Below are 9,592 nucleotides of genomic sequence, written 5' to 3'. Positions count from 1 at the left end.
CAGCCAGCTGCCCTTTCTTTGATTGTGTGTGCATGTGCGTGTGTGTGCGTGTGGGTGTGTGTTTGTGTGTGTGTGTGTGTGTGTGTGTGTGTGTGTGTGTGTGTGTGTGTGTGTGTGTGTGTGTGTGTATGTGTGTGCGTGCGGGTGGGGTTTTGAATCTGCTTGGGACGGGATTGAGGGTGGGAGGAGGGAGAAACAGAAACTTATGTGAATCTGTGTGGGAGGGGTGGGAAACCGACTGCTGTCTGGTTGTTTTTAATATTGTAAAGCGCTTTGAGCTGCATTTGCATGAAAAGCGCTTCATAAATAAATTTTTATTTGATTTGAATAGGGCTGAAATATTGAAACAAATATTCAAATGGTTCAAAAAAATTCCTTGAATCGTTTTTTACTGATTCAAACTAGGATTTGTTAAATGCTCGCTGCAGCCTGTGGCCTGCCTGAACAACAACAAACACATGTTGATCATGTTCACATAATAATAAATAAAACAACTCTACAAGCAGAAGAAAACTCCCCAGTCACCACTAACTATCCTGTTTATTTATTGCAGATGGCTGCACTGATCATTTTTCACCTGATTTGTTCTGTAAAAGTTGGCATTTTTGGTAGTCTACAGTTTTTTTTATGTCAGTTTAAATTACAATTTCAGAGGCAATTGTAAAATATGGATCATGATAAAGATCTATTGGAGATCTACCCCAACTTTTGGACTGCTCTGCCAGTCACTGTGGCTCAAGCTGAGAGGAGCTTTTCAAAACTTGATCAAGTCATACCTGAGGTCAACTATGTTTCAGGGGCGGCTCGCTAATCTGGCTCTGATTAGTATCAATCACTCAGTAGGGGAGCAGATTTCATATGATGACATTATTGATGATGTTGCATCAAGGTTAGGTTTTAATTTTAGTTTGTGTTTTCTGTTCTAAGTGCAATGCTGTAGTGATTATCTTTAGTTTGTTATGTGTGAAACATTTTTGCTATTTAGAATATTTATTATCTATTATGTTCATATATTCTTAATATTTAGTTAGTTTAGTTGTTTTTGTATATTTGATTCTATATATTTTGATACAGTATATAATGTATATTGCTGTACATTCTGACAACTTCATAGTAATTAATGTATGTTTATTACGTTTATTTATTTAGCAGACGCTTTTATCTAAAGCGACTTACAATTTATAACCTATAGGGCGTGTTGTGATCTGTGGGGGAAACCGGAGTACCCGGAGGAAACCCACGCATGCATGGGGAGAACACGCAACTCCACGCAGAAAGGCCGCAGCCAAGTTTCGAACCTGCGACCTTCGTGCTGCGAGGCAACAATGCTAACCACTGCGCCACCATGCAGCCCAATGTAATGTAAATATTCAAATGTAAATGTAAATATTTGCAACTTAGAAAAATGAATGTTCAATAGTTGTTCTAATAAAACATGCCTGTTTGTAGAAAACACGCGTGTGTGCGTGCAGGTGGTGGTGGTGTGAGGGGTGGGGGTGGGGGGGCTCAAAAGGGGCCTCGCCCGGGGAGTAATTCCATGTAGAACTGCCACTGCTTTACTATCATATGAATGTAGTTTTATGTATAGCTTACATGTTTAAGGGATTTTGTGGCTGGACTCCATCCCATTAGCCCCCCGCCTATCGATGGGCCTTTGTATGCGTTTTAAAAACAAACCCGCATCTTTTTGTCTAAACGGTTGTAGACGTTACACCTAAATAATCACGACAGAGATTTACGTACTTTAAACGTGGTTTCTCTCTCAGAACAGGGCAGACTGGGAGTTCCTTCGTGCGCTGTGGGTGTGTGAGGCCCAGAAACCTGAAGGGTAGTGGTGGAGTGGGTTTATAGACGGGTGTGGAGTCTACCGGAAAATTGGAAAAGGTTCTGGTTCAGCGGGTTTTGCCTTACTTGACTTAATATGAACACAGAAACGGAGTTCTTCCCGTTACGCTCTTGCGTCTTCTTCTGTGTGGTTCTCTTCTTCTCTCAACTCGATAAGCTTGGAGATCTTTTCGTCTACTTTAGCCAGGCTATTCCCGGCTTCCTCTAGCTGACGTTGTAAGTCAGCACAAAAATCTTCGCTTTTTTGAGTTAGTTTTAAAACCCTGATATAGTCTTTTTTCAGATCAGCCATTCTCTCGCTGACTGGGGAGTTAAGCACCGACTACGGTGACTGATCCTCTTCTAACACTTATTGCAGACGCTTTAGTAAGGTCTTGACATCCAAGTTTTGTTTCTCAAACTTCTTCATGTAAATGTTCAGATCTTTGTTCTCATCTGTTTAATATTTGATTAATCTGTCATTTTTTGAAATTAATAAATCCTGAGCAGCTCTCCTATAATTTTGTGCTGCTATTAAATCTGTATAACGCAACCGCTGCGTTATCATTTCTGCTTCATGTCTTACATTCGGTTTACGATGATCATCAGATTATTTGTCCCTTATTTTTCAAATGTGTTCTTCCACATTCTTGTTTTTTTTCATGAAATTTGCCTGTTTCTTGCTCCGTCTGTTGTATTCAACTAAATCCATCATTGTAGATATTTCCTGACGGGTAAAAAACATGAATGAACTGATCGAGTGTTTGGGGGAAAGTGAATCTGTTGTGTGGAAGTGCTTTCTATTAGAACTGGTCACGTGGTCGTTGTGACGCATCAAAGGCTCTTTGTGACATCATCGCGTTACAGTGTTGTTTAAGTTCTTGACGACGCTGACCCTGTCTGAATTATTTCGTTGACGTTCCTTTTTGTCATAATGCTACTGGTGGTGCTGGCTACTTTTGAATATATTCGTGATATTAACACGTTTCTTACCTGTGTGCGTCCTGAAAACGTGCTGTTTGGGGGCAGATAAATGAAAGAAATTATGGGTTTTAACACGTTTTATTGGAGCTCGTTTTAGAGTCAGTGAGTCAGGATTGTGTTTTCAGCTCCATGGTTCCTAATAATGGCTCGTCTAAATGTTTCTGAGCATGTAAACGCCGTTGCGGGAGCGGGTGTAGGACGCAACCTGTGCAAGAATGCAGAAAACAATGAGAGAACCTTGATGATGCTGAGGAGCAGAACTTGGCTCTGTGGGTTCGGGGGTCTGCATCATCACCATGTTGGAGGTCTGATAAATCATTAGATCCAACACTAAATACGTTTTATTACTCTGTAAATGGTGTGTAGATTTCTCTGGTGAGGAAAGAGAATCATACATTTCTTTTGTAAAAACAATGAAAGACGCACAGATCTGTATGATCATCAGAAAAGGAAAAATATTGTTTTACTGGCAACATCTGGGTAATCTGAGACGGTCCCATCTCCTTTAGCTCCCCAACTTTGTTATGGTGTGGAGAGAAGTTCCTGCATTCCTATTGCAGTAATCTTTTGTATGTTGCATGTCTTATTTTCAAGCATCTATAAATTCATCCGTTTATCTGTGGTCAGGTCGCGGGGGCAGCAGTCTACGAAGGGAGGCCCCGACTTCCCTCTCCCCATCCAATTGGGCCAGCTCCTCCAGGGGAATCCTAACTTCTCCTGGTGTGACGTGCCTGGAAAACCCCACCAGCGAGGCGTCGAGGGGGCATCCTAACTATCCACCTCAGCTGGCTCCCCTTGACATGGAGCTGAGCCCAGTCACCCTGCGGAGGAAACTCATTTTGGCTGCTTGTATGTTCTTCTTTTGCCCACATCTAAAAGCTGAATTCAATATACCAAGACCTAAACGTCTTCAAAACAGAACAGCTGTTATTAAAGCTTAAGGCAGAATGTGGGGCTGCTAAGATTTAGCCCCAGAAAATCTCTAAATCTCAAACCCGTTGCTAAAATCTTCTGTGATTTTGTAGAAAAAGGTTAACCCTCTGGAGGCAGGCGTTGCAGATTAGCAACGTTAAAACCTACCTACCTGGTTACTCCACGTACGTATTTCATGAGCATTTTTAACTCAGACGTACCCCTGAAGGACTTAGTTGTTCGTCGTTTTATCAAAACTTATTTTGAGCCTGAGAGGGTTAACTCAACAATGAGCAGTGGACGTTTATCTGGGTGGTGGACTGGAGGGCTGCCCCTCTGTGATTCGCGTCATTCTTACTAACTTTAATATCCAATAAGTATCGTTTTATGCACAGGTTACATGTTTAAGGGATTTCGTGCCTGGACTCCATCCCATTGCCCCCCCCCCCCCCCCCCCCCCCACCTATCGACGAGCCTTTGTACGCGTTTTTAAAACTATCTGTTTGTCTATACGGTCGTAGACTTTACACCTAACTAACCACGACGGGGTTTTCTGGACTTTAAACGTGGTTCCTCTACTGGAAGATTGTAGACTAGAGGTTCCTTTGTGCGCTGTGGGTGGTTAAGGCCTAGAAACCTGAAGGGAAGTGGCGAAGTGGGTTTAAAGACGGGTTTGGTGACTACAGGAATTGGTTCTGGTTTTGGTGGCTTACTCGACTCAAGACGAATCCAGACACTAAATTTTTCCCGAATCTCTCTCTCTACTTCTTCTTTTTTTTTCTCTTCTTTTCTCAACTCGATAAGCTTGGAGATCTTTTCGTCTACTTTAGTCAGTCTATTCCCGGCTTCGTCTAGCTGACGTTGTAAGTCAGCACAAAAATCTTCGCTTTTTTGAGTTAGTTTTAAAACCCTGATATTGTCTTTTTTCAGATCAGCCATTCTCTTGCTAACTGGGGTCTCCTCAAGCACAGATTCTGGTAAATCATCCTCTTCTACAGCTTTTCGGAGGCCCATCTGAACGGTCTTGGCATCCACGTCTTGTTTCTCGAATCTCTTTTTGTAAATGTACAGATCTTTTTTCTCATCTTTTAAATCTTGGATCAATCTGTCATTTTCTGAAATTAACTCCTCCTGAGAAGTTCTCCTATAATTTACTATGTCTATTAAGTCTGTATAATGCAACAGCTGCTGTTCCATTACCTTTTCATGTCTTTCAATCAGTTTACAGCGGTCATCAGACCATTTGTCCCTTATTTCTAAAAGACGTTTTTCCAATTGTTGGTTTTTCACCTGAAATTTGCTGATTTCTTCTTCCAGCTGTATGTTGTATTCTTCTAAATCCATCATTGTAGATTATTTCCTGACAGGTAAAAAATACGTGTGTACTGACGGTGAGTTTGGGGGTAAATTAATCTGTTGGGTGGAAGTGCTTTATATTAGAACTGGTCACGTGGTCTTCGTGGCACAGCAAAGGCCCTTTGTGACGTCACCACGTAGTAGTGTTGTTTACGTTCTTGACGACGCTGACGCTGTTCCGTTTACGTCCCTTTTTAGTTCGTGGTGCTGGTGGTGCAGCGGGAACGCGCGTCACAGCCGGAAGTAAACAACGAGGCTACTTTTGAATATATTCGTGATATTAACACGTTTCTTACCCGTGTGCTTCCTGAAAACGTGCTGTTTGGGGGCAGATAAATGAAATAAATGACGGGTTTTAACACGTTTTATTGGAGCTCGTTTTAGAGTCAGTGAGTCAGGATTGTGTTTTCAGCTCCATGGTTCCTAATAACGGCTCATCTAAATGTTTCTGAGCATGTAAACGCCGTTGTGGGAGCGGCTCGTAGGACGCAACCTGAGCGAGAATGCAGAAAACAATGAGAGAACATTGATGTTGCTGAGGAGCAGAACTTGGCTCTGTGGGTTCGGGGGTCTGCATCATCACCATGTTGGAGGTCTGATAAATCATTAGATCCAACACTAAATACGTTTTATTACTCTGTAAATGGTGTGTAGATATTTCTCTGGTGAGGAAAGAGAATCATACATTTCTTTTGTAAAAACAATGAAAGACGCACAGATCTGTATGATCATCAGAAAAGGGAAAAGATTGTTTTACTGGCAACATCTGGGTAATCTGAGACGGTCCCATCTCCTTTAGCCCAAACAATTAAACTCACTCCAGTAGCTCAGAGTGTGCGGCATTTCAATTCATTTGTTAAAGACTAACATGTCATTAGATTTTATTTTTGTAAAAAGAAAAACCAAAATCTTTGTAGAATAAAACTGACTAAAACTAAAATGCATTTTCGTCCAAAAGACTGAGATGGCTGCCAAAAACAGCACTGCTCTGTTCTGCTGGATGGTATGGTACCCTCTCTAATTGATGCAATGTTGTCATGGTAACCAAGTGGGCTGAGTCTAACTTTATTTTCTTCTCTCATTTTCTTTTTAACCTTTGATTTTTTTGAGTATTTTCTTGTTTTTCACTTTTAGTTCAGCTAACTTTTTAGCAATCAGCTTTCAAAAAGAGTTTCAGAAAGAAATTAACTTTATGTAATTAATTCCAATTTTATTTATTTATTATGGAATACTTTGTAAAGATCTACAGCACTTTAAAAGTTGTGGATATTTAGAGATGCAGTGATACATACATAGTACATAAATATGCCAAAAAATTATGTTTATAAATGCTCATTGTGCAAAAAGGAGGTAACAAAGTCTGAAATGTTCAATAAAGCAACTCTAGATGAAATAAATGAGTTTGACTTACTGTTTGGCAAGATGAACAGACCACTTGTCTCTTTCTCACGTTTAATAATGCATAATAAACACTTATTAATGCTTATAAAGTGATGCAGATAAATCATTTCTTAGCCATTTTAAGTGAAGACTTATTTTTTAGTACTAAAGTGTTGGTGAAGACATTTTTATAAACAGATTAAAAAGACATGCATCTGAGAAAGGGCCTAAATAAGGGTCATGAGGGATTTGTAGTTTTTACCCTTCATTAAAGAACAAGTTCACTTGTTATTTCCAACAAATCCGCAGTGGTCTCCAGTATAAAAATCCCTTGTGAGTCGACCTCTGTGGGAGAACGCTCTGGCGCTCCTGTTTCAGGAGGCAGAAGTGAGCCGGAGCAGACGGCAGCAGGATTTGATCGTTTTTACGATGTGAAAGTTTCCGTGTGTTTTCTATCGGCGTCTAATGCAGGGAAAAGGGTGTAAACAGTGTGTTGTAGTCTTTTCCGTGTATTTAGGTGAACTCGTTTACGTATAAAGTAACATAACACACCTACACCTGCAGAACGAAAAGTGTCAATGAGGAAACACGAGGCAGGCCAAAAAATTACAACTCTGACAGTTTTTATTTGTGAAAAACTACAAGCAAAATTCATAAATAGACATTTCTATCTGAAGCAGAGGAAATGATCAGGTTAGCCTATAAGCGCAAAGTCGTGCACATGCCAGAAACATGTAGAGTTTTCACATCATGAGCTAGACAAGGAGCCGTGATCTGCTGAAAATGCAGCGTACATTTCCACACCAGGAACAGAATGTGACCGTTTCACAAGGAGAGGAAAACAGTGACACGTCTCAGGTCAAATAAAAAAGTAAAAAAAAAGAAACACAAAACTGGGTTAAACAAAGAATGAGTCATCGTTGTGCCCCTACATGTATTTTTGTTGTTTTTTTTTTAGTTAAACCAAGCAATTACTTTAATAGTATTGTACAAGACACTGTTATAGGAAGAAATGACTTTTTAGAATACATTTAATTGGAAGTTCACGTTTAAGTTTCTACAGTAAGGAAACGAGCATTCTATACGTGGGTCTCTGAACAAACAAAGCTAAAATATGTAACCATCTTTACACAGTAAATTAAGGTTACTGGTCGCACACAAGAACAGAACTGCTTGCGCGAGGGGGGGGGGGGGGGGCAGTAGAACAACAAAAGGAACAAAAGACTTCAGCTCTGATGCCGTTACTCATAGTGTTTGCACCTTCTTAAAAGTCTATTTACAAGCAACAATTCATATACTCAGCAAAACGGCCGTTCGTTAATAATTTAACAGTGAATTCTCTGTGGTGGAGCACTCGGTCAGGTGAGGGCGGCGACAGCTGAGGCAGGTGTTTGGTTTCTATTTAGACCCGGTTCTGATGAGTGCACGACAAAGCTGTTTTCTTCTCAAATCCAAGCTCAGCAGTCCCGAGTCTTTCCCCCATCTGAACACTGATTTCGTCTTTGTTTGTAATAATGAGCACGATTACATTTTAATTAGAGCTCTGAAGCAGAACTGGGTGAACACACACTTCCTGGATGGGAAACATCGTTTACAACACACGATTATCATCCTTTTGTGTGAAATGAGAGGGCAACACATTAAACCTGGTCCCTGTGATTCTGAGGGGGGGGGGGGGGGGGGGGGGGGCTCACCTAGCCTGGTTCTCGCTGCTCCAGGAGCAGCTTCTGACCTGCTGTAGGAGCTATGCGTACAGCAGACCAGCAGAGTCAGGCAAAGGCCAAAATCCCCAGCCGGACAGCTTCTCCATGTCCACATCTGGCCCCACCCACCACACGGGAAGCCCCGCCCCTTTAGCCCACGCTCAGAGACGAGTGCACAATAAGAACACCATTTAAATGGATTATATTAGTCTTTATTTAAACTGTTATTCATCTCACACATTAGATAATTGCATTTCAAATTGTTATTCATCTGTCTATGTATTATTATGAAATTCCTTTGGTCCTTCAATAAATAAAACTAAGATATCATATACACATTTATTCTTTTTACAATTTCATACAGTTAAAAGTAAATTCTGTTGGTCTACCAGCTAAGGTGAACGTTCTTTAAAACCCTTACACAAGCCTTGCTGCTGTAAAATTTTAAAGGACAGTTGTCTTTCTAACAAGTCCTGTAATATCTAGCCTTCAAAGACAGGAGTCTTAAATCATCACAAATAAAAGCAGGTCAATCAAATTGTCAATTTTTTTTTTTTTTTGTTGTTGTTGCATGCGTTTTCAGCGTGGAGACGGTGAAGATTTGTCTTCGGGAGCACAACGAGTGAGAAATGGAACACAGGAGGACACAACAGGTCTGTTTTACAGCTGTTTGGTTTGACCAAGCGGAGCTGGATCCTTCAGTCACCAGTAAACACAAAGAGAAACATCGACGCTCCAGAGCTCTGCCTTCAGCCGGAAAACTCGACGCCGATGCACGGAATGGATGCAGAAAGTATCGACAGCTTTTTAGTGTTTTACACAACACACTGTACAGTAAAGGACAGGAGATTCTGTACAGCCTGCTCTAGCAAATGAAACCAACCACAGAAGCAGAGGTCCTCCCTCCGACGTGCACGCTTACTCGCACGGAGAAGCACAAGGACCTGCGGGAGGTCTCGACAGGGTCGCTGAGAAAAACGACGGAGAACTTGTCACATTGAGCGAATGGGCAGCCCCAGATCTGCAAAACCGCTTCACAGTGTATGTAGCACCAGTGTGTGTGCACGTGTGTGTGTCCTCTAACATTTTCAATGTAACCAAAACACTGAGGGAACGAACAGCAGAGCTACACTGCAAAGCTTCCATAACATGAAAAAGGAAAACATCAAAGTATACAGGTGCAACAGGTAATAAATAAGGGGAGTAATAGTTATTCAGGTGGTGGTGGTGGTGGTTATTGTGCCCAGCAGAGATCCTTCTTTACAAAAACAGAACAAAAACAAAATAAAAGTCGACTTGGCCTCACATCCACGTACAAATATAAAACAATACATACAAGTGTCTGGATGCTACCGTCAGGGGTGGAGGCGGGGCGTTACGCTCTTGTCTTCTACGCCACACCACAAGGGAAGGTCCCCAAACAAGGTGTTTAT

The sequence above is a fragment of the Nothobranchius furzeri genome, chromosome 3, assembly GCF_043380555.1.
Source record: "Nothobranchius furzeri strain GRZ-AD chromosome 3, NfurGRZ-RIMD1, whole genome shotgun sequence".
Taxonomy (NCBI): domain Eukaryota; kingdom Metazoa; phylum Chordata; class Actinopteri; order Cyprinodontiformes; family Nothobranchiidae; genus Nothobranchius; species Nothobranchius furzeri.
The sequence above is the reverse complement of the archived record's forward strand: the minus strand, read 5'-3'. Positions refer to the sequence as shown.